This window comes from Notothenia rossii (assembly GCF_949606895.1).
Source record: "Notothenia rossii genome assembly, chromosome: 10".
Lineage (NCBI taxonomy): Eukaryota > Metazoa > Chordata > Actinopteri > Perciformes > Nototheniidae > Notothenia > Notothenia rossii.
The window spans coordinates 24,208,000-24,233,426 of record NC_136908.1 but is presented as its reverse complement, the minus strand read 5'-3'; the positions used below and the strand labels follow the sequence as shown (position 1 = coordinate 24,233,426).

Sequence of the window (25,427 nt, the reverse complement as noted above, 5' to 3'; positions counted from 1 at the left end):
TCTGTGGATCCGTGGGAGAATAATTGTCAACAAATGATCTTAAATCTGTACCTGTTCCAGATGATAAGCCTAAATAAAACAGGCTTTTCAATCACCTGTCGAGTGCCGTGAATTCTCATTTTCTCCGGGGCCATTTCTCTCAACGGGGGCTCAAACACAACAGGCCTCATTTCTCCTGCTCCATGCCATTTTTCTTTCTCATCACATCTCCCCCACTCTCTATCGACGAGCTCATTGATTCAGCGGCCCACTTTTCCTCCGCTATCTCACTCTGAGTCTACCTTTCTACCTGCTTACACTAATCCCTCTTTCCTGCAATTTCTTTGCTTTTCCTTCCTCATGTCTTACACTCAATCACAAACCCACTACCTTTCCATTCTCTCTTCATCTTGTCATTCCTCTTCTTCCACATTTTCAGTAAATCTACTCCTCAATCATGGCTTAAGGAATCAACTAAGTAGTTTCATTACTGTGAGTTATTGGTGGAAAGCAGAGTTTGGTTGCCACAAAATTGATATAAATCCACAAAAAAGTAAAACTCATTCAAACTTATTTACGTTTTGAACTGAAAGTAATTATTATTAAGGTACAGCAAGTCAATTGGAACAATGACTGTTTCAAGACCCTTAAACAATCCTTAAAGGCTGAAGTTTGTAGGTTTTTGTAGCAATAGAAAACTGAAAGATTTTCCAACAAAGATGTTCTGAAATATACAACCCAGTCTCACGGCATTTTGTGTTATAGTTTTGTCCGGTCGGGTATTGGAAGACCGGAAGCTGTGGGGTTCATAGAAACACGTTCTTGCTCAATATCAAGCCACGATTATTGTTTTTATTTTAAATCGTATAATGTCTGACTTTTTTTGCCGTCCGTGAGGAAAATAAATGGGGCTCAGAGCCTCAGAATACTGAAATCTGTATTTTTTAAATCTTTTTTTCCTTCTAATTTGTTATTCTTTTCTAAATAACATACTGTTATTTACCCAACAATAACACAAAATTATCCTTGCTTTTATTTATTTGTTTAATTCTATAATCTCTGGCTTTTTTGGCGTCCGTCAGGAACTGAATTTCACAATAAAATAACCGGAAACAGATACACACCCACTGAACTGATTACCCAAGATCCTCAGCTATGGTTGAAGCTCGGTGATTTGGATTGTTTAGCCATAATGCACGTTGGGATATGGTGTTAATGTGATATGAAATCCGAAAAACAATTTAAAAAAGAAAGAAATTAATACTTTAATCCGAGTGTAGGCCTACTTGCTTTTCTCTTTGAAAGTCATCACATAACGGCATTGTAATACACGGTTCGGCTGCATTAAACAGCATCTTGCAGGTTTTTTTTTTTTCTACATCTATGCGTAAACTTCCTTGAAAATTACAATTAAAAAAGTGAATGTAGGATTTGATATGTTTTACGAGACATAAGGGCAGGAATTCAGAGGAAAAGGAGCAATTTTGAGCTCTGCTCTTAAAAACGGCTTTTTCTTTAAGGTCATGTCAAACGCGTCATATTACATCACAAAGGGTAAACATCTCCGCTCTCTGACCGCGGGTATAGTTAGTAGTTGCGTTGAGTTGAGCGGTTGTGTTTTAGTGAGCTGGTAATTTTCGGTAGTTTTACATTGTATTTCACCATTTGTAATCATGGTGCAGTATTGTGTTTGTGCAGGTTGCATAAATACCAGCCTGTCAGGACATCGAGTCCACAGTAAAAAGGACCGGAGTTAGCGTTCGGTCCTGGGTGCGTTGTGCATCCACCTCCCTGCAGCACATACTCTCCACAGCTTTATCAGGAAACCGTATTACTTCTCTCTCCCCCCCCTTCGCTGCTCTCTCTCTCTCCCCTCCGGTACACGGCACCGTAAGACGTAGTGTGGAGTTGCATTAGGTAACGCTGTGGTGGCTGTACTGCTCCAGCCGTCTCCTTTGTGTTTGTTTGTTTCCCCCTGTCTGTGTTGTTTGTGTGTGCGTGGTGGCTGTCACTCCTAGCTCCCGGCTCAACCTCCACTCACCTGCTACAATCAGCTGTGCACCCTCCCCGACTACACACCTGCTTTCCATCAAGCCATTTACAACGGCATATCAACGGAGGCTCCACAACATTTCTCCGCCAGATCGTCAAGTATCAGCCGTATCTCGCGTCTCCCCTCCGGTACATAGCACCGTAGTGTGGAGTTGCATTAGGGAATGCGAGATACGGCTGATACTTGCGCATTAGTTTCTCAAACATGCCAACCCATAGCCGTGGGAACATGTTTCAAATGGGAGGTGCTGTGGGGATGACACCAGAGCTGGTTCTGACCAATGTGCTGCTAGGCAAGATTTTAGCTGGCAATGAAAAACCTCTACAAAAGACCAATACACTGCAAAAAGATAAATATATTGACATGGTGCACAGCTTATATAACAAAGCTTCAAATGTATTATATATTATAACATGTTTTAATTGGGGGGGGTGGACTTCACATCCTCTCGGGGGGATTTTAAAGTAAAATGCTTCAATTTGGTGCACTTTGAGCGCCCAATTAGAGACTGATCTAAGGGGTACAACTCTAAACACCCATATGAAAAAGATCGGTTTGCATTTTATTAATCAAATAAGTAGGTATGTGAACATTTCCAATAACCTACCATAGCCAATAACAAATACATGTAACTTATTTTATTTGTGTTGTTCATTCATATCTTATTTTACCAGTTAACATTTATTTATTTATGTATATTTTAAAATCTCTCCAGTCTTAAACAATATTTTTGGTTTACTGTCCTATAGTATACATTGGAATGATTTCAAACCTGTTTTTATTTATCCTAATAATTATAAAGGTGTGCCTTGGAAATATTTGTTTACATAAATTGTGATCAAAACGTTTGAGACCCACTGAGATAACTTCGACTAAAGTGAACTATCTAAGCCCTCAGAATCCTTTACCTTACTGAGCCTCTCAGTCTGACAGGAGAGGAGTCTCCCTCCACATTATTGTAGAAACAGCTTCTTATATCCGTTAGCGCAGCAGAAGCTAACAACAATCCCCGCCGGTACCGCGGTATCCCCTCTCTCTATCTCTCTCACTTTGGCTGTGAGCTGCGGGCGCCTTATAAGCCAACATCCCCCACTTTCATCACTTACAGCGCCCATCGTACAGGGCAAATGGAAAATGTAACCGGGGTGAAAAGGGTGTTATCTTTACTTAATTATGAATGTTGTTATATCAAGGCTGAAAATTCGTTTTTTTTATTATTATATCTTGTGGAAGTGCAGATCCCCTGTCCTCCACCAGGGGGTGCTGCAGCACCCTCAGCACCCCTACTTCCCACGGCCCTGTGCCAACCTTTCCAAATCCAAAAGAGATAGGTTTGCGCGCGGCAAATGTGCACGCCCAAATTAGGTAATCAGAAGAAATGGAACCCCAGTAATTACATGTATAAACCGTGTATTTAACATATATTGCATAATTTTATGCATTTTTCAGAAAAAGTGGTAGTTTGGTAGACAGTGACATCAACGACATGTCTGGTCTGTAAAATGTCCAAAAGTAAAAGAAGTCTCCACATTTTATTATATTTTTAATGTCTTTCTGGTCCTCTTTCAGTTGAGACAGTGTAAATGAAGGATGTGTCAGGACGTAGAACTCTTGTGTGAACATTGGATAAATGGTTCATATTCTTGTTTCATGTTGATGACATATTAGATCCAAAGGTTTTGCACAGAGCGAAATATCTTTGTGTTGCGCGATATATCAGAAAATACTGCATTAAAAAAGTAATTTCCTGCATTTTTCAAATAGAAGTGTGATATAAATAATGTACAGGCTTTCAGATTGCTGTAGTTCACTAAACAGAGACATTAACAACATGTTTGGTGTTGAAAATGTCAGAAAAAGTGAAAGAATGGGAGATAAATATCCCCAAATCTCAAAATTGTATTATATTTTGTGTGTGTTTGTGGTCCTCTTTCAGTTGAGACACTGTAGGATGCTTCCGGAAAAAACCAAACACTAGATGTCTTTCAGTCACCAACATGTTTTCGAGACACTGATATTAACGGAGAAATCCTGCAGGACTCAAATTCCTCGTCGGGGGTAACGCTGCCTTACCCCCGGTCTGCACGTTGTTTCTCTTTCAGAAACACAGAGGACTGTTTGTATGATGCGATCACAGACACGCTTGCTTGTGTCATTTTTATGTGTTATAGTTTGGGAAGATTGACAATTGGTAGGGAAAGCCAGCTAAGTCGGTAGGCGGTAGAAACATGTCAAAAGCGGTAGACTACCGCCCAAATCGGTAGGGTTGGCAGGTATGGTTTCTGTTATGGATCAGTATCAACAGTCCGGCCAGTAACGTTAGTATATTATCAATGCTACGTTAGTTATAGCCTAATATATGAACTTCACAATGTTGTGATGTGACGTTAGCTAACATTCTGTAGCTAACGCCGGTCATTCACCAAGATAGCTGCCCAGTTCTCCACTGGTTCTCCTCACACCACAGCTCAATTTCTCTCAGATGGCCGTTATTTCTTCTAATCCTTGGCTGCTCCTGGTCTCTTGGACGCCTAGCAGGCTCATAATTATAAGGTTGTGGTCCGTCATATGCATTCGAATATTCATGTTCAACTTCTTCTGTGTCGAAACTAGCATTGGGATCCATGTTTATTAATAAGTTACACCGGCCGCTCTCCCCCTTGTGTCCCCCGTGTTACGTCACACGCGGGAGGTCACGTGCCATGGCTTTTTTATGCGGAAGTGAACATTTCTTACAAAAACGACCCCAGATGTCACTGTAGTGTATATTTCAGTATATCTTTTTGAAAATCTAGTGTATTGAAGTATTATTTGAATTATTTGAAGGATTAAAGTAACGTGTTTATAGCAGAAAGTTCAAGAAGGTGTATTTCTGGTATATTCATTTTAATGTCACCTCATATATTCGTGTGTGTTAAATTTGAAGGGACAAAGTACACTTTTCCTCTTTAAATATAGAGAGGCTTTTCATATATTCCTGAAACAATGTCCCATTACTTAGTAATAATAAACATAGCGCAATAGTCTTTTCTTCCACTTTTATGTGTAATCAAAAGGGTGGTTTTTTGGCTATCTGTGGTTAGGCATAATACAAATGACCTTTGACATCTGCTTTGCAGTTCCCAGAATATCAGGAGAGTGTTAGGGTCTCTCTGTTAATCATCCACGGTTTTTGCAATTAACAGGGGAAGCCAAAGGGGGTTTTCCTAAAAGATAATACAGTTAAATTCTTTCTTGTAGTTAATGATGCACATCCTGCAGGCCTTGAGACTTGGGTCAACCAGCAGTAAACGAGATAAAGGTCCTTTTGAGCTTATCAATAAAATGTATTAATTCCTAGGAAGTTGACTTCAAGGTGAGAAGAAGTTCACAGAAGCCATTAAGCCACAAGAACAATTAACTTATGTTAGTTGACTGATTCGGTGACTGTCATGGGACGATGGCGGTTGGATATTTACAAATATGGCTTTCATAAAGAAAAACATGTGACTGTTGTGTGATAAGATACATGATAGGATGTGTGTGTGTGTTGAAGATGTTTAGGGGGAATGAGTATGTGTCCTGTCAAAGAGACCTCTGTCATGACTCCAAATCATTGATTGGCGGATCGGCCTAAGGGCAGAGGGACAGAAACACACACACACACACGCGCACAGAAGAAACTGATGGAATCAACAACTGCGGACTCACTACCTGGGGTCCAGCCCAGAAGTGAAACCGACCAATGGAACACTGCCAACTCACTGGCTAGCTCGCTCAGAAGTGAACTCACCAATAACAAAGAGCTAGGGAAGAGCAAGCGATAAAACTCCTCCCCACCTGTGTATAAATGTTGTGATTATTTTGAAGATCGGCGCTCTTGTTTTTGACTGGCCGTTCGTGAGGTGTCTCACGCGGTAGTAGAACCTGAGCCCGGAGTACTCTGCAGAGTGCTTCGTGATTAGGTGATTAGGTGATGTATTGTATGTTTTTACCATTAAAGCAGATTATTGTTTAACCCTTATCCTGGTGCTTTGACTTTTCCTTCTTTTAAAACAAACTCATAGAGGAACGCGCGAAGCAGAGATTCTGCCTCAACAGTATTCATAATTTTCCTACACATTTATTCACAGGTGTCTTTAACCTGGAAGTTGCTCTTTAAATATTACACATCTGCCTTAGTTCCTAATTTATAGAGCCCTGATGAGAAGACTTCTGGACAAACTTGGAGAACAAAACTGAATACCTGACGCGGATCATAAATATATCAGCAATTAAACAACATCTTCAATTTCTCTTCACACAATACGTCTCCTTGCAGTATCAACATTAATTCGGCTGACTTTTATATTTGATCCAATTGGTAAATAGGCTATATTTAAACCATAACGGTGCACAGCTGTGCACACTTGTAGTTTTTAAAGATATTACTGATTTTCTTTGAATTAAAGAATGTAAATACTGAGTTGAGAGAATAGTCAGGGGATTTGAGTGATGGGAGACACATCTATGGATTCAGAATTTCAATAGCTTACCATTAAATGACGGATATACCTTTCTGTCTGTGATGTTTTACAAATCAGATATTAATGTGTAGAACTACAATATGTGAAATAATATAGCAATATCCTGTAAAATTATGCGAAAACATGAATAAAACTACACATCTTCAGATGTTATACAGATGTAGCGATTCATTTCAGACAGTTTGAAACGCGAGGGCCGTGATTGGTACGTGATCTCCCCTCGCTCAAGGGAAAACCTCCAGCTTGACTTGAGACCGCCCCCGTGATAGATACATGTAATTATAATGAAGCCAGCTGCAATGGATCATTGATCCACCAGGGGGTGCAGTGGAGTTCCACACTGGAGCTCATGTGAAATAAAGTCAGATACAGTACGCTGGATGTACAGCGGAACTTTGTTAAGATCCATGTCACGGATATCATACTCTGTGCTAAATAAGAGACATGTAATCATTTACAAAACATCACCATGTTGTTATTTAACAAAATAATGTTGTTTAGTCGAAAAAAACGAACGGGAGGAAATGCAGCCCGGCTCTCGATTTGTAATCCTAATTTAATCATCATCCTCACCACGATCATTTATGTTTATGTTCACAGAATTGACATGAAATCACTGACACATATGAATATACTGTAATCCCCTTACGAAAAAACACTATAGTATTACTATGAAGAATTACTATAGAAATACCACAAAAAACTGCTATAGTATTTCTATGGTGTTTTGGGACACACTATAGAGAATTACTTTAGTAATACTATAGAGTTGGCTATGGTGATCTTATAGTGAAATTACAGTTATACTATAGTGTTTCCTGTAGTATTTCTATGGTTTTTAGGCCACTATAGGAAATTAATATAGCTATACTATTGAGTTTTATGTAGTATCACTATAGTGCTTTGACTGCTTTCTATATTATTTCTATGGTTTTTTGGAACACACTACAGAACATTACTATAGTAATACTATAGAGTTGGCTATGGTGATCTTATAGTGAATCTATAGTTAATTAGCTTTAATAATGATGTATTCATCCCTATAGTAAGTATGGTATCAACAAATAAAAGTTAGCAGGCAGAGCAGTTTCAATTTGAAAGATAGGGACTTTATTAACAAAATAAAATACATTGTTCACAGAATATGAATACGAATAACTTAAATGTAAAAAAATTACAAGAACAATTTCAGGCCTGAAACAAAAATGGTTGGGCAATGAAATTAAGGGAAAAAGTGTCCCAACCTCTATATGCAGTATAAACACATTTCACATTCATATACTTACAACCCATGCCTCTCTACCAAGTCAGAGATGCAAACTCTGACAAGTTTGAGGCTGGTCTTCTCGGTAAGAATGCCATTTTGCAGTTCATCAAATACTTCTGGAATTTTCTTCTCAAGTAGATCAGTTAGGCCATTCAGAAGAACTGGTTCTTGGCTGAACAAAACAATAAGAGCAAGCACAGCATAAAGTAAAGTTCTGGCATGTGATTTTTTGAAACACAATTTAACAAGCATGGTACATGTATACCTGAGTTTGACAGACTTCTCTTAGGACAGGCTGAAGATCCGGTGCTTCAGAAAAGTGCACTTGGAATCTGTCAAAGTTACTGATTCTCACTTCTATCAACATCTATAAAATCTTTGAAGTCTGTGTTGTATTTTAAAATCCTATCAAGGACAAATCCAAATTCACCTGTTACTTCCAGGAGATGGTTTGTGCTTTGGACACTGTAGATTTTTCTTTTAATTTACTTTTTGCTAGGACTTTAACAGATTCCTGCAGCTCATTCCCGCTTCCTGTAATTATAAGAAAAAGACAAATTCATCCTGATGTTGACTAATCATATTATGCCAGATTAAATTAAATGCCATCATCTATCATCTTCTAGTTAAACCCATTAATACACACCTTATATAAATTATAAGCAGTATGGTAATTTTAAGTTAATTAACTTCACCCATAAAGACAACTTCTCGAGAAGCACAGGGGAGATTCTGCTCAGCCTCCAGTGGCGTTTTCTCCTGGAGGCTGGGTATTTCTTTATATTTTTTATTTGTATTTAAAAACATCTCTCCGCTGTTGTCAGTGAGTATTTTACAAAGACTGAAACAGCGCCCCTCTAAATTATTGTGTGGTGAAACACAGTATTGCACGCTACACTCACCCGCTGTCCGCTGTGTCAGGGACATGTCAAGGAAAGCCCGCCGGCCTTCCCTTCCAACGATTTGATTGGTCGGAAGGAAAGCCCGCCGGCCCTTCCCTTCCGACCAATCAAATCGAGAAGGCCTAACTGACGTGCGTGACGCTGCGTCTCACATTAGTGATGGGATTTATGGCTCTTTGAAGGGAGCCGGATCTTATGGCTCCGTTCCTTTCAAAGAGCCGTTCAAAAGAGCCGTTCAAAAGAGTCGTTTTTTTGGCGGGGTTACTTGGTTTGTCTGTGAAATAATCACCAGGATAATGATTGACTGTATTGCCAGACCTAATGTCAATAATCTGCTTTGTAAACACGACACAAGGTGGCGCCATATCCATGTCATTCATGTCCGTGAATGTACTACTTTGAATTTACCCTCCGTATGTGTGAAGTAAATAAAGTTGCCTTGCCTTGAATGAAATTCACGCAACTCTTAATATTAGATACTGTGTTTTTAAGTGATGATGGAGATCATTTGTTGGCCCTGCTTTAAAGGATATTTTGCCTTTACAAATGGTGCACTTTTTTGGTTGAAGTGCATCAAAATGCTGCTGCGTTTTCGCGTTTGGCTCATTTTCCATCCGAAAAACACGTCGTCTACCTGTCCTGTAGCCTACCACTTGTTATGACTTCTCTCTCTCGCGTATTCCGTTAAGACCCACCCCATCTCACTCCTCCTGCTGAAACCTACTAATCAGAGTAGGGGCGGGTCTTCACAGAATACGTTTGGGGAACAAAATCAAGCTTTTTAACAGGCGAGTGGATTTTGGCAGGCAGTGAGTGCGGACTAACAATTGAACGATAACAAGAACGGCTCTCACCAAGTACGACTCGGTTCCCCTCGTTCATACCAAAGAGCCGTTCAAAAGAATCGGCTCGTTCGCGACCGACACATCACTATCTCACATACACAGTTGCCTTAGCGACAAGAGGCAAATCTCCCTTCTACACAATATAATATTTGCAAGTATAGAGTAGCTAGTGGCTGATGTTTTAGTCAGAAACAGGTAAACTGTAGTGTACACGTACTACTAATAAATAACTTTAGTGCGAGTAAGTTACGTATTTGCACTGTAAGAAACTGTATATCAACGCAGCCTCACTCGCACTTTCTCGCCACATCTGGCCGAACAATGAAACCTAGCCAGAGTAGCTAGATAGCATCAAACATATAGCTGCTAATGCTATCAATATAATGCCGATTGAAGAATGATCACAGAAAAGAGTGTAAGCTACATTAAGTTAAGATAAAATAAATATAATAAAAAAGAAGAAGAACGGCCTAAAGGAAAAATAATTGTCATCCAGGCAGCTAAACTCAAACAATAGTTAGCTGTTCAACATTGGCAAAACATATTTATTTAAGTTTAAAAATATGTATTTAGACCCCTAGCTTGCTCACATTATGACAATATATCTGCTCACTTTTTAAAAAACGTTTTGTTTCTGTATAACTTACCTAGAGTTAGACTCTCCTCCGCTGGCTGACATCCATCCTCCAAAGCAGCCAGAGGTGAAATGGCAGTTGGGACATTTGGTTGACAGTTGGACAGTTGAAAAATGATACATTTGAAATAACTCAACCGTGATTGATGTTAGCCCAATGACTATGTGCATTTTTATTTTTTCTATGTACACACATGTGTGTGTAAAATAGTTCAGAAATTACACTGAATGTGTTGGATTGACCTTTCGCAAAGCCACGCCCCCCCTTAGTTACTGTTGCTAGTCCGACAAGCTGAGAGCCAGATGCGTTAAACAAAGCCATAATGGAGGGTCTCCGTAACGTCGGAGTCGCCTTAACAGACTCATTTTGGAGCAATAACGCAGCAATATCCTCCAGGTCCCGACAAAAGGGGCTACAATACGCTATGGAGGGTTATATCCACAGTATAAACATTAGAAAAGAGGGAGGCACAACATCAATAGAGGCACTTGCATACAGGTTGCAGTGCAAGAGTGAAAAACCACATGAGCTGTATGTCAAATTCGACGGAATTATTATTATTATTTTGGAATAAAACAATACAATCACAAGAGGCATTAAATGTTGTAGTTTGTCTAAAGTTAATTACCGTTTCCTTGGTGGCTTTCTGCATCCACCTTGTTGTTCCTTTGTGGGGGTCGGGGTGCCCACTTGTGCAGCAGGATTAGGGAAGTCGGCAGTAGGCTTTCCATTAACAAAATGCTACAAAGATTAAAGCAAAATATAAGCCTGTTGGCTTTCTTGTTTGTACTTTGACCACAGGTAGACTAATAACGGAGCTCAGCTGTTCAGACATTATTATGCATCAAGTGATATACATGGTCAAAACGACCTAGAAGCACACAGCTTACAGCTGTAGTCGTGTGACTTTAGCTAACGTTAGTTAGTGAAATTAGTCAATTAAATCAGTTAGTTAATTTGTGAATGTAATCTTTGCTAGCTAGCTAGCTAGCTACGTTAGCACGTATTTACCTTGGAGCAAACGTATTTGTGTTTGTTGATATTCGCCATATTCAGCTGGGCATGGGGCCTGCCGCATTTCTTTATCCACTGGCGGCATCTCTCCTCTCGGGTTCCCGGCATCCCCCCCAAGCTTATGGGATATCTGCTATCCGATTTGCAAAGACCATAAGCACAACACTTCACCATTTTCGCGATGAATTTGAACGCTAAGCTTGTCGGACTTCCACAGGGAGCCGCGCACGTGATCGAATATGATTGGACAACGGGCATTTAGGGGCGTGGCTTTGCGAAAGGTCAATTGCCTTTGACACAGCAATGTGTTAAAAAAAATGACACATTAATTCTAGGAGTGTAATACTTTTAAAAACACTATGGTAATAATATGCATTCATTATGACAATATCATACTATTATAGGAGTGTTCTATAGTGTGTTCAAAAAACAACTACAGAAACACTAAATATTATACTACAGTAGTACTATTGAAAATAATATAGTCTTAATACAGAAACACCAAAAGAAACACTATGGTAATACTTTTACAAACACTATATAATAATATGCATTCACTACGACAAAATCATGCTATTACTGTAGGAGTGGTCTACAGTGTGTTCAAAAAACAACTACAGAAACACTATATATTATACTATAGTTATACTATTTAAAATAATATAGGAATACTACAAAGATCTAGATACATAGTATTACTATTGAAATATTATAGGGCTACTATAGCTAGTAAAATGGCACTACAGAAAAGACTATAGTAATACGATAGCTGGTGAAAAATACTATAGAACTCTACAAACTTACTATAGGATACTATACAACTCTTATAGTATACTATAGTAATACTATAGTTCATTTTCGTAAGGGTAACTTCATTAAAACGTTATTAACGTGCCTAAACTCAGTAATTCACTAAAAATATTTATATTTTAATGGAGCCTCGTCGGCAGATCAGGATCCCAACGCACAGCGGAGGGATATTGGTCTGCATGACGGGTGTTATTTTCCCCATAAGGAACAAGTCGCTGCAAATTATCCCCGCTATTTACATGGCCACATTCTCAACGAAGTAACGACATGACTCCCAATATTGATTTAAATGCTTTTATGGATTTAGAAAATGTTTTTATTGATTTAAAAAATAGTTGTATGTATTGATTTAAATTGACATGCATCCGCTAAGAAAAATAGTCCGTTGTTACCGTTTTTTAAACAGTGTGAATGAAACGGCAGCTCTCTCCCCCCTCCCCCCCTGATCTTTCTTCTCAAGCAGCTAAATTAACTGTGGGTTACTCTGAGTGACCATAGACTGTATGTGACAAGCTTACAGTTAGTGACGTAACAACACCATAAAAGCTGGTGGGTTGAAAGCAATACGGGAGGTAAAAATAACTAGAATAATTGTGATTTATTTATTGTGGCTTTTATGTTTTTAGGTATAAAATGTTATGTAAGTCAGGCTTATAGTTCATCCTTCTCTAAAAGCCTTCAACAATGACAATATTCATAGTAATTTAATAAATCCTTCCAACACACATTGTAAAAAATAGCCTACTGTAAGTTAAGAAATCATTCCAATATGTAGATCTTCGGATGTAACAACAATAACATTATAAATAGTAACATAGCTGAACATGGTATTGCACATTTAGCTTTGAGTGTTACTGACCTGAGATGTTTTTATTACATGAATTAAGGTGACTGAGGCTTTGGGATGCAAACTCATCTGTATGAAAAAGGTGACAAGGATCCGAGCCCCCGGCTCCCCCACCCCACGGAATATCGGCTTTAAAATTAGGAATAACTGAGGATTTCAGCAGTCAGAACAACTAAAGCAGCAGTGTTAACAGAAACGACAAAGAGTCACATCTAATAGAAATATATAAAAGCATTTATTTTAATTGTGTAGCAGTCAGTTTATAATTTTGGCAGCACTGTTGAGCATTTTGAAAATGTATTTTCATGCCTCTGTGCAAGGCTTAGTCTTTCTATCTTTATAGCCACATGGTGTAAAGTAACTAAGTTAATAAACTCAACAAGTACTATACTTGGGCACAATTTTTGAGATACTTGTACTTTATTTAAGTATTTCAATGTTTTGCTACTTTGTTCTTCTACTCCACTACAGCTCAGAGGTACATGGTGTACTTCTACTCAACTCCATGTATTTAATACCTTTAGTTACTTTACAGATGTGGATGAATGATGTGAAATATAATCAAGTATTAAATCAGACTTTAGTTTCACCTGGAGTAAATCCACAAGCTACCCTGCAGTATACAAAGTCATTCAAACTAGCTGCACCTTTACCAGCTTTGAGAACACTTTCATGATCAATCATTATAAAACATATCATATCTATTATTCTGAAATGGACCAATCTGCACAATGACTACTTTTACTGTCGCTACTTTAACTATATTTTGATGAGAATACTTTTCTACTTTCACTTGAGGAACATTTTGAATGCAGGACTTTTACTGTAACAGACTATTCCTACACTCTGGTACTTCTACTTTTACTCAAGTACAAGATCTGAGTACTTCTACTTTTACTCAAGTACAAGACCTGAGTACTTCTACTTTTACTCTCCAAGATCTGTGTGCTTCTACTTTTACTCAAGTACAAGACCTGAGTGCTTCTACTTTTACTCAAGTACAAGATCTGAGTACTTCTACTTTTATTCTAGTACAAGATCTGAGTGCTTCTACTTTTACTCAAGTACAATATATATATATATATATATATATATATATATATATATACCACCTCTGTTTATAGCCTATGAAAAAAACTATTAGAAATAGAAGGCTAAAGCTAACGTTAGAAGATAGTGACAATATATGCTAGCTAGCTAGCTCAACGATTCCTTAAATAATATTGCCACAGAAAAACTTTTCAGTTCACATCACGCTCTGCCGCTCCGACATGGAGCTCTGCTCTGAACACCTGAACGGCCCGTTCTAACAGCTGTTCACCAGCGGTCCAGTCTGTGCCACAATGACTCCGGACGCGCAGTTAATATTAATATGAAATACCTCCGTCACCAGATTCAAGATGAGATTATTTACATCTTATCTCAACATGTGAAAGCTGACATCATTGATGAAATAAACGAAGCCCCATTTTATTCCGTCATCATGGACACAACGCAAGATGTGTCAAAGATAGACCAGTTGAGTCAGGTTTTATCGCTACATAACTGTTGTTAAGAACGACATGGATATTGCAACAGATATACAGATCAATGAAGTCTTTTTGGGTTTTGAAGTGACTGAAGGTTCATCAGCTTCAGAGCTTGAAAACAAAATCCTTGGTTCTATAGAGAAAAACGGATTAGATCTGTCTAAATGTCGCGGACAGGGCTATGATGGGGCGGCTAATATGAGTGGTGTGTATTCAGGCGTGCAAGCAAGAATAGCCGAGAAGGAGCCCCTTGCCCACTATGTTCATTGCGCTGCTCATAATCTCAACCTAGCACTCAACGACTCTGTTAAAAATGTCCCTGGAGTGAAGCAGTTCTATGACACTGTAGAGACGCTCTACAACTTTTTTGGTCACAGTATCAAACGATGGGCATTGCTCAGTGAGTTAATGACGCCAGAGAGCAGAACTATCACATTAAAACGCTTATGTCCCACTCGCTGGTCATCTCGCCATGATGCGCTTGTTGCGTTAAGGCACAGATATGGAGACATTATAAAAGCCCTCGTCAAAATATCCCTTTCCAGTGACAAAAAGGATGAGCGCAATGAAGCAAGTGCACTCAAGAATGCCATAAGCAAATTTAGCTTTCTATTTTTGGTCAACATGCAGACCAAGATTTTGGAAAGCATAAATTGTGCTTCACATACAGCAAGCAAAAGACGCGGATATTCTCAAAGCATCTACTCTACTGCAAAATGCCATCAGTGTTTTGGTGGACTATAGGGGACAATTTGATGAGGCGAAGTCCGCCACTCTTGCCCTGGCTACTAAATGGGGAAGTCAAACACAGTTTGAAACAACCAGGGCCAGGAAAGTTAAGAGACACTTTGATGAACTTTCTGAAGACAGCCGCCTCACTGACGCAGAGAGCAACTTTCGGGTGAACGTTTTCAATGCATGTCTCGATATAATCATCCAGCAACTGTCCCAAAGATTCACCAGCTTAAATGCAACTGTGAACATGTTTGAGGCAATTCACCCCAACACACTACTACAAGCAAAGGATGAGGATTTACACCAAGCTGCCCAGCGGCTTAGAGAGCACTACAGTCGGGACATCGCCGCCAGCTTCCCTGGCCAGCTGCTTTCTTTCAGAACCTATTTCAGGGACCAAATACAAAAACTAAAATCTGTCGCGGATCTGGTAAAAATGCTCATTGTTAACAACCCAGCAGTAACATCTACATTCAGTGAGGTTTGCACAGCCTTCATCTTATTTGTGACTCTTCCTGTCACCGTGGCAACCGCCGAGCGCTCTTTCTCCAAATTAAAACTCATAAAAAATTATTTGAGGAGCACGATGGGACAGGAGAGACTGAGTGGACTGGCCTTGCTGTCCATCGAAAGTGACCGAGCCAAGAAATTGGACATACAGCGGATTGTTGACGAGTTCGCGGAGCGCAAGGCTCGCCGAGTGCCCTTCAAGTAGTGGTGAGTACACTTCAAATTTAATTTGTACAGTAGCCTACTTGTACGTGAATGTATGGGCCGCCGTGCCAATTTTACACTGCTGTGCTCTCATGGTGGCGGCTGGCTGTCCATGGTGAATGGTGTGTCAGAAATGTAGTCATTTTATTAGGCTATGTTTTCGTTGTCCTTGTGGTTTGTTGGACTTTATGTTATATCATTATTATCTCTGATATATATTTCGTTTCTATACCCTTTGCAGAAACGAAATCTTAAATATTACACCTTTTCTTTAATTACTTTTCTTTCAAACATTGTTTTAAATTGTAATCTTACTGACTGAGCGACTTTTTACGCACGAGCGTCAGATTACCACCCCGGACTCCCGATATTTTTGTCAAGCTTTATTGGGTTTAAAGGGCCCGGTCATGTGGCCCCGCCCCCCGGTCCGGGTCTGATATGTGCCGCCAGTGTCAAGCACTGAAACATAACATCTGGAACGATATAACAACATAATACACTTTGATGCAGCTTGTGATGTGAGGAGTGAGGGACACGGCTTAGAACGGGCGTGTCGCCTACTGTCCTGCCAGTGTTGGCAGGACAGGAGAGTGTGCACCAGTCTGCCTTGATCTATCTATTAATGTCCGTGACACTGCTGCCCACAGCTGTTTTATAGAAGGAAAACCTTCTTCACTTCATGAAAATGTTTTAACCACGCACACCTCTACACACACACACACACACACACACACACACACACACACACACACACACACACACACACACACACACACACACACACACACACACACACACACACACACACACACACACACACACACACACACACACACACACACAGTTGACATGAAATCACTGACAAATATGAATATACTGTATTCAACTTCATTAAAACGTTAACGTGCCCAAACTCAGTAATTCACTAAAAATATTTATATTTTAAAGGAGCCTCGTCGGCAGATCAGGATCCCAAAGCGTAGCGGAGGGATCTTGACTAATGGCCCATCAACTAATGGCCCATCAACCACAGCTCTCTCCCCCCCTCCCCCTGATCTTTCTTCTCCAGCAGCTAAATTAACGGTAGGTTACTCTGAGTGACAAGCTTACAGTTAGACACAACACTGTCATTGCAAGTGACCCTCAGTTAGTTGACTTTTATGTTCAACTGCTAAATTCGTTACTGATAAAAAAGGGCTTCTACTGTACCTGATTACCTTAACACTAGAACCGCCAGAGGTTTTTGTATAGGCCTACCTAAACCTGTCAAATCCCGCTATTAGAATGCAATTTTTAACAACATAGGGTGCTACATAACAAACTTTCAGGAAAAGTCACGGACTGGGAGACTTTAATATTTTTTTTTTAAAAAGTTACATTGCACACACACAACACACATCACACAAATTGACCCGATTGGTGGTTCTAGTGTTAAATAAACTCACTAATTAATGAAACCAGTTCAATACGCATTATTCTTATTCTTATCATTCTTTATGAGCGCAGAAATAGTCTTAAAATCAGATCTGTTTTTTAAAGGAAATCTGACGGCAGGCAGTTAGCTCTGATCACCTATGATAAATGCGTCACACCTAATCGCTGGCCATTCAGCCACTGAGCTCCCTCTATACAAATCAAACTGTAGACGGTGTGAAAGCACCTATTGTTTTAAATAATGGTCGGAATGGGACCTGTGAGCCTTCTGAATTACTGTGGGACAGCACATTCTAGACCAAAATGTTCAATCAATACAATAAAGTAACATCTTATCTTATCTTAATAATATCTTCATATTAATAATAATAATAAATCATACAGTATGTGTCCGAAAGGGAGCAGGAGGAAGCAAACACAAAAATATACAAAAAATATACTGCATATTAAAGCAAACGATTGTAAAGGTAAAAGTATGAGCATAACAAATAAAGAAGTTTAATGTACACATTTACATTATTATTATGATTATTTAATATATAAAGACTATATATTATTGAATTACAAGATTAGATATACTTTAGTATAGTATCTAAAATATTGATGTGTTTAAATGCTCTTCAAAACACAACTGAAAGTCCATGAAACTTGTCTTTCTGTATTTGGGAATGAAGCGCCATCTCCTGGTTAAAACCTGAAATTGACAATTTGGCAACGCCCTCTTGGAAAATAGTGGGAGGGCTTAACATTCCTCTATACTGGTTTTAGGCAGGTCGTAGGCAGGAAGATGTAAGCTGGAGTCTGAAATGAAGTGCTACATCTGTACATACATACATACATACATACATACATACATACATGTAAGTGTCCTACACTAATAATACAAAGTTATTATGGCATTCTATGCTATGTGTACCTTGTGTGCACCGCCTAGTGGTTAAAGCACGTTATTGAATAATTTTTTTAATATGATATATATTTGATGAAAAAAATATTAAGAGCACATACAAAATAGGGGGAAAGTAGAAGGTCAATGATAGAAATATAGAATATAAAAAATCAAGAAGATACTGTACTTGATCTCTACAATAAAACTGTTTAGTGCAGGACGTACAAAGGTAGTAATAGGAGGATGTGCAAAACAGAAAAAATAATTAACCTTTATTTAAACATTAAAGAATACTTTAGGTTAACTTGTTAGACCCCCAAGCCTGTTTTTCAGGTGTCAGGCTCGAAAATGACATTTCCAGAACAAATTACCATAACTACACTTCTAAAAGGGGATAATTAATAATCTTTTGTAAGTGATGATAAACCTGTGAGTTGGATGTAGTAAACTCAGAATCAATATAGATGTTTTTTATTTTAAAGAAAATTCAGATTGAACATAGTAAAAAACTGTAAATGATAGTGTCCGTGTGCCTGACAAAGTACTTAACGTCTAATATATTGTTTTCCTTCAATCTTAACTATGTTGAAGCATTTATTTTAACTGATATTATACATATTAATTATACTCATATAAGATGTATGTAGATAGTATAAGAAATTTGCAGAATATGACAGTTTAATGGTGGAGGTATTCACACATATTGATAGATGTCTTGTAATGCACTGTTGAGGAACCTGCGACTCAAGTTTTTCATTCATTGCATAACTTCAACGTAGTTGTGTATATGATATGTCAATAAACCTTAGAAAATCTTGAAATCTTGAAAGGGATGTGCAAAATAGCCATTATACAGTCTTTAATGAACTATTAGTAGAGAATAACGAGTATTGAATATGCTTTATAGGGATCTGCAGATAAATGTTTTGTCTTCTCAAGCACAAACAATCAAATATCTCTCCTGATTGTTGGCACTTGACAATCATCTTCCCTGAATTTTACTCAGGTGTAACTAAAATCTGATTTTTTTTAGCCTTTATTTATACAGGTTTAGATCTCATTGAGACACGAGGTCTCATTTTCAAGAGAGACCTGTCAGTGGTAACACTACCACACAAATGTACAGACAGACAGGACACTAAACACAGAGGCAACACTAAAATACAACATCGTAAAAAAAAAGAAGTAGTCATTAAAATCCATATACAGTCAGATATAGCAGGTGCAAATACCCACAGATGATTTCTCCAGCTTTTTTAAAATGAGTTTAAAATCCGTGATGGGTATCAAACTGGTCAGCTTAAGTTCCTGCTGAAGTGTGTTCAAGGTCGAGGGGGTAGAGTATGATATGGCTTATTTCTAAAAAAGAATCCCAGTTTTAATTTCAATTTCCTTAAGAGATTGTCAATATGTGGTTTGAAGCAGAGATTTTCATCAATAGTGATGCCTAAGTATCTGCAGGTGTTAACAGCTTCAATGGGGTTATGCTGTGCAGACATGATGCAGGGAAGAACAGTTGGTAACTTTTTCTTATTGGAAAACAACATGACTTTTGTCTTATCTGAATTTAACACCAACCTAAGGTGGAACAGATGTGACTGAAAAGTTTCAAAAGCAGACTGCAGAAGTTCAAATGCAAGGGCAACAGTGCTAGCACAACAGTACACAACAGTATCATCTGCATATAGATGTACAGAGGCATCAATACTTTGACCCACATCATTTATATAAATAGTAAAAAGGGTCGGTCCCAAGACCGAACCTTGAGGAACGCCTCTGGGCACATTAAGAAAGCTTGAGGAGAGACCGCTGAATTTTACACATTGCTTGCGATTTGAAAGATAGTTTGCAAACCAACCAACAGCTTGGTCAGACAGGCCTATATGGGATAACCTCTGGCATAGAATGTCATGGTCCACAGTATCAAATGCCTTGGATAAGTCTATAAAAAGGGCAGCACAGTAGCTCTTTGCGTCCAAGCCTTCAACAATGTCATTCACTACTTTCAAAGCAGCCGTTACTGTACTGTGCTGCTTCCTAAAGCCTGACTGGTGAGGAGATAGAATGTTGTTCAAGCTTAAATATTCTTTGATTTGATCATTCACCAGCCTTTCAAGTACTTTAGCTAAAATAGAGAGCTTGGAAATTGGTCTGTAATTATTCATCATCATGGGATCACCACCTTTCAATAAGGTGAGAACATTTGCAGTTTTCCAAACATCTGGAATGACATTGCTTGCTATAGAAAGATTAAAAACATGACAAAGTGGTTTGGCTAAAATATCTGCAGCTAGCCGTAAGAAATAAGGGGGGAGATCGTCTGGACCTGCTGATTTTTTGGGGTCTAGGCCCTTTAGAGCCTTACAAACCTCCCCAAAATTGAAGGGGTTGAAGGAGAAAGTGTGGTTACTAGAGGCATGACTGGTGGTGATGGAGGGAGATGATTTACCAAAAGATAATGCGTCAAACAAGGAACTGGAGGCAATAAAATGTTTATTAAAACAATTAAGCATCTCTGTCTTATTTGACACAGGGGTGGAGTCAACAACAATGTTAGGAGGCAGCTCTAAGGAGCGAGAGCTGGCAGACAGGGATTTTATGGTATGCCAAAATCTCCTAGGATCGTTTAAACTGTCTGTGGTCTGGGATAAGTAAAAATCGCTTTTGGCTTTTTTAATGGAAGCATTACACCGATTAAGCAGTTGACGAAAAAGAAGCCAGTCAGCCTCAGAGCCTGTCTTCCTCGCAGCAGCCCAAAGGAGATTCCTCTTGCGTAAGAGGGCTGCCAGATCAGAAGTGAACCAGGGGTTATCACGGCCCTTCACCCTGAACCGGCGAAACGGAGCATGTTTATCTAAGAAATAACTAAAACTGTCATAAAAATACTTCCAAGCATGTTCAACATCACCAATCAATAAAATACGATCCCATTTAAAATGAACTAAGTCATGAAGAAAGGCTTGCTCTATAAAGTGCTTAACATTTCTTTTCAGAACAACACAGGGTTTGGTACGGGGGATTTTGGTATCCCTAATAGCACCAACTAGACAATGATCACTTAGGTCATTAGCAAAGACCCCGGTTGCAGTATATTTATGGGGTTGATTAGTAGTTAAAAGATCAATAAGAGATGATTTATTTAGACACCTGGCGTTAAGACGAGTAGGACTTTGAATTAATTGTGTACAATTTAAAGACATACAATGAGCTTTAAAATCATCAGACACTGGTGAAAGCCAGTCCCAGTTAAAATCAACTACCAGGATGATTTCTTAAACTGTAGTTTAAGGAAAAACTGTAGTTGAGATAAAAGCTGCATTAGCGAGGATAATGTGTCGTTTGTAGCAGAAGGGGGCCTATAGCAACCAACAACAGTTAAAAACTGACCACCAGATAAATCAATCTTTAGTGCTAAGATTTCAAACTGCTTAACAGCAGATTTGGAGAAGATTACCTGTGCAGCAAGATTATGTTTTACGTAAATCGCCACACCACCACCTTTCCTGCGGCGGTCCGAACGATAAATATTGAAGCCGTCAATTCCGACATCTTTATCCAATATTTTCTTTGAAAGCCAAGTCTCAGAAACAATAATTAGATCATCTCCAGTTGACTGACCAAATTCGCAACATATCCATTTTGGGAAGCAGGCTGCGAGCATTTACATGGATGATGTGTAACCCAGACAAGTTCTTAAAGTCCGTCGGGGTATTACATGCCATTAAAGGACCAGGATTAGGCTGAATACCAGACAGAAGTAGAAGCAACATGATTAAGCACTTCTGCTTAAATTTCGTTATTGTCGGGAGACTAGAAGAGTTAGAAGAAGAATACTGACAAAGGGCATCTGTAGGGTTTCCCACGGTGAAGGCCCCAGGAAAACAACAGATCTCGCGAACCCGGGGGCAGTAATTGCAATGAGAAACATTTCCAAAACTAATCACATGCGACAACCATCGATTATGTTCATGGACCCGTGTGGATGTCACACCATCTGTGCTAACCAGCCACGGACGTAAGGAGTCTGGGTTGCCGATAGCATAGCCGCTAAAACTCCATGCCACGACAAGGCAGAGGAACACAGGAAAATACGCCATCCTAATAGTCAGAGGGGAAGAGCGGGCAAGATATCCACTCAGCAGGTAAGCAGAGGCCTACCCGATCCGCCGATGGAAGTCCGTCGTGGATAGACGGGGCCCGGACTACTGGTCCAGGGCTTGGCGCCGGCGATGACAGTTGGCAGTAGCCTCCACACGAGCGAAGCCCACTCTGTGTTGCTAGTGAGTTGAACGGGGCTCGGTCCTCCGCAGGAAAACACACCGGGGATTTAAGGGTTGTTTATATTTCACATCATTAATTAGAATCTGCAAAGTAACTAAAATAAATGTAGTGGAGTAAAAATACCAGGTTAACCTCTGAATTGTAATGGAGTAGGGCTGGTCCTGTTCGAGTCCAGTTTTGGATAGTCTTCCGTGGTTTCGTTCGATTTCGAAGTGCTGTTTGACGCTCGGCGTAACATTGGCGCACTGCCACTCCAACATCCAATCTCAGAGCTTGAAGATTAATCACAGGGTTTTCAAGCAAAGGGACTGTAGTCCCAAACGATAGCTGAGGATTGTGGGTAGTGTAGTATCTTCGGGCCATCCTACACTCCAAAATGTTTTTCGGATTTCATATCGCATTAACACCATATCCCAATGTGCATTGTGGCTAAAACATTAAAATCACCGAGCTTAAACCGTAGCTGAGGATCTTGGGTAATCAGTTCAGTGGGTGTGTATCGCAATGATGCTCGAAATCAATGTTAAGTAACACAATTCAGAGATTGACTGATTATGTCCCTTAACGCCTCATCATGTAATGTTATTTTTCTATTAAACTGACAGCTTATTAACTTGTTGGGATACACTTCGTCACACCCAGGGCCGGTTTTTGGCATCTGGCGACATAGGCGGTCGCCTAGGGCGCAAGATCTGGGGGGGCGCTGCGCTGGCAGCTCTGGGAGGGGGAAAAACATTTTTGACCGTTGGTGATCATCCTAATTTTTGGCCTTGATGTAACAACATTCATAATTAAAGAAACGTAACACCCTTTTCACCCCAGTTACACTTTTCATTTGCCCTGTATGATGGGTGCTGTAAGTGATGAAAATGGGGGATGTTGGCTTATCAGGCGCCCGCAGCTCACAGCCAAAGTGCGAGTGAGCGCGGGAGCGAGATACCGGCGCTGTTGTTATTAGCATCTGGTGTTAGCTGCGCCAACGGACATAAGAAGAAGATGTTTCTACAACAAAGATGGAAGGGAGCTCTCTCCTGACAGACTGAGAGGCTGATGACTACAGCTCAGTGAGGTAAAGGACTGAGTGTTTAGATAGTTCACTTTAGTCTAAGTTATCTCAGTGGGTCTCAAACATTTTGATCACAATTTATGTAAACACATATTTCCAAGGCACTCCTTTATAATTATTGGGATAAACAGGTTTTAAATCATTTCAATGTATACTATAGGACAGTAAAACAAAAATATTGTTTAAAACTGGAGAGATAGAAAAAGCTAATTTCTAAATAAATGTTAACTCGGAAAAATAAGATATGAATGAACAACAAAAAATTTAGCGCCAGCTAAAATCTCACCTAGGGCATCAAATTGGCTAGAACCGCCCCTGGTCACACCCCATGTACTGTACATGAACAACTTCAGATTCAGTGTGTGCTACAGGCGTCAGTCAAGGCATCCCTACTGATGTGACGTGACGTGACTGAATTGTCTTGAAATGTTTCTTTGTTACAGAGGATCCCTCATTTAATCTTCTTCCACATTCTCATTTGAACTTGCTTTTATTCTCAGCTCTCCAACAGAAAAGTCAGCCTACATTTTCATGACTTCGACAGATCGTTCCTGAAAGCTTTGTCAAAAATCAAACCTGAAATACCACCTGAGATTTCAGCTTTGACAGAAGCCTTGTCTTCGGATGGAGAACATAAATCAGGTAATGTGCAGCCTTTCTACAGTAGCTGTGGCCCTGTGGTTTCATCATCCAGGCTGTTCAACATTTAATATGATGGTCCATCACATGACAGTCCTTGCCTCAGTCTGATTTGAATCAAACCACTCCTGATGCCTTACACTCTCCTGACTCACTTAATATCTTTGTCAAAAGCAGAGCCCATCAGGGACCAGGATGAACTTCGCGATACGGTTAATTAGATACAAAAGTGAACAAATGCTTGCTGACAATGAGGATGTCTCATTTCATCCAATCTGACAGGCCTCAGTTAAAGAGCAGAAGCAACAGTATGGGCTTATAATAAAGTGCACACCTGCTACCACAAGACACATATTAACTCTTATAAGTGAGTAGTATCTTGTTCGCTCACCATCTGATGATGCCTTTCACTCCAAAACATATGCATTCACAGCTTCAACAACAAATTAATTTCTTGTACAACAAATCCTTATCATAAATCAGAGTCACAACAAGGCATAGATTTTCCCCAAAAATGTTGATGCTGCCACACTGCACTCAATGGCCTCAAAATCCGCTTACTCACTGATATTTCTGAACACAAAAGTGAAATACAAACATGATCTTATACAGCAGCTGGAGTGCAAGCCAGACGGACTAAACTCACAGCAATAATAGAACCTCTTCACTGTACCAGACAGTTTGAACAACCTCGCTTACTAAAGTCCTCATATTTCAATATGGAGCTCCTGTACTGCATTAAGTTCTGCAGACATAGAGAAACCGCTCTAATCCGTTATGTAATGAAACTTCAGCTTAATTTGCAGGTTCAAGCATTGACATCTGAGTGTTTTTGACCCGTTTTAAGTGGGTGAGGATGAGAGCTAGTGAATTGCATACATATTCAAGATTTTCAGATACAAACCTACATTAAAGTCTGGAAATAGGTTTAACCTTTTGTCTGTTTGAAGTTCATTAAACCTATAGGCAACACCTACTGAAGTGTTAAGTGTTTAATACAACAACACAGGCAGAAGCAAGGTTTTGGATAGATTCCCTATTGCAAACAGCATGACTCGCTTCCCTTTTGAATAATTCAAAGGGAACAATTCCTTCGCAAAGTAAGCATTGGGATCATTGGTCAAAGCCACTTTGGTATTTGTTTACTATATGAATCCTGAAAGCGGGCGGTGGACTACGCAGAACAAGGCCAACATTCAAGAAGGCGAGAAACAAACTCTGTAAGACTCCTAAAATCCTGTTTCCAATGACAGAGCATCAAAAACAGGAGGACATCACTCTAA

At 39.4% G+C, this 25,427-nt stretch overlaps 1 long non-coding RNA gene across 1 annotated transcript; it reads right to left on the bottom strand.

Annotated features, from left to right (window-relative positions):
• Window positions 1-7,624: 7,624 nt before the first annotated feature.
• Window positions 7,625-8,622, bottom strand: LOC307020960. Its single transcript, XR_013803029.1, has 2 exons — window positions 8,070-8,622; window positions 7,625-7,976 (listed from the first exon to the last, which is right to left on the bottom strand). It is a non-coding gene; the product is annotated as an uncharacterized lncRNA (long non-coding RNA).
• Window positions 8,623-25,427: the final 16,805 nt, after the last annotated feature.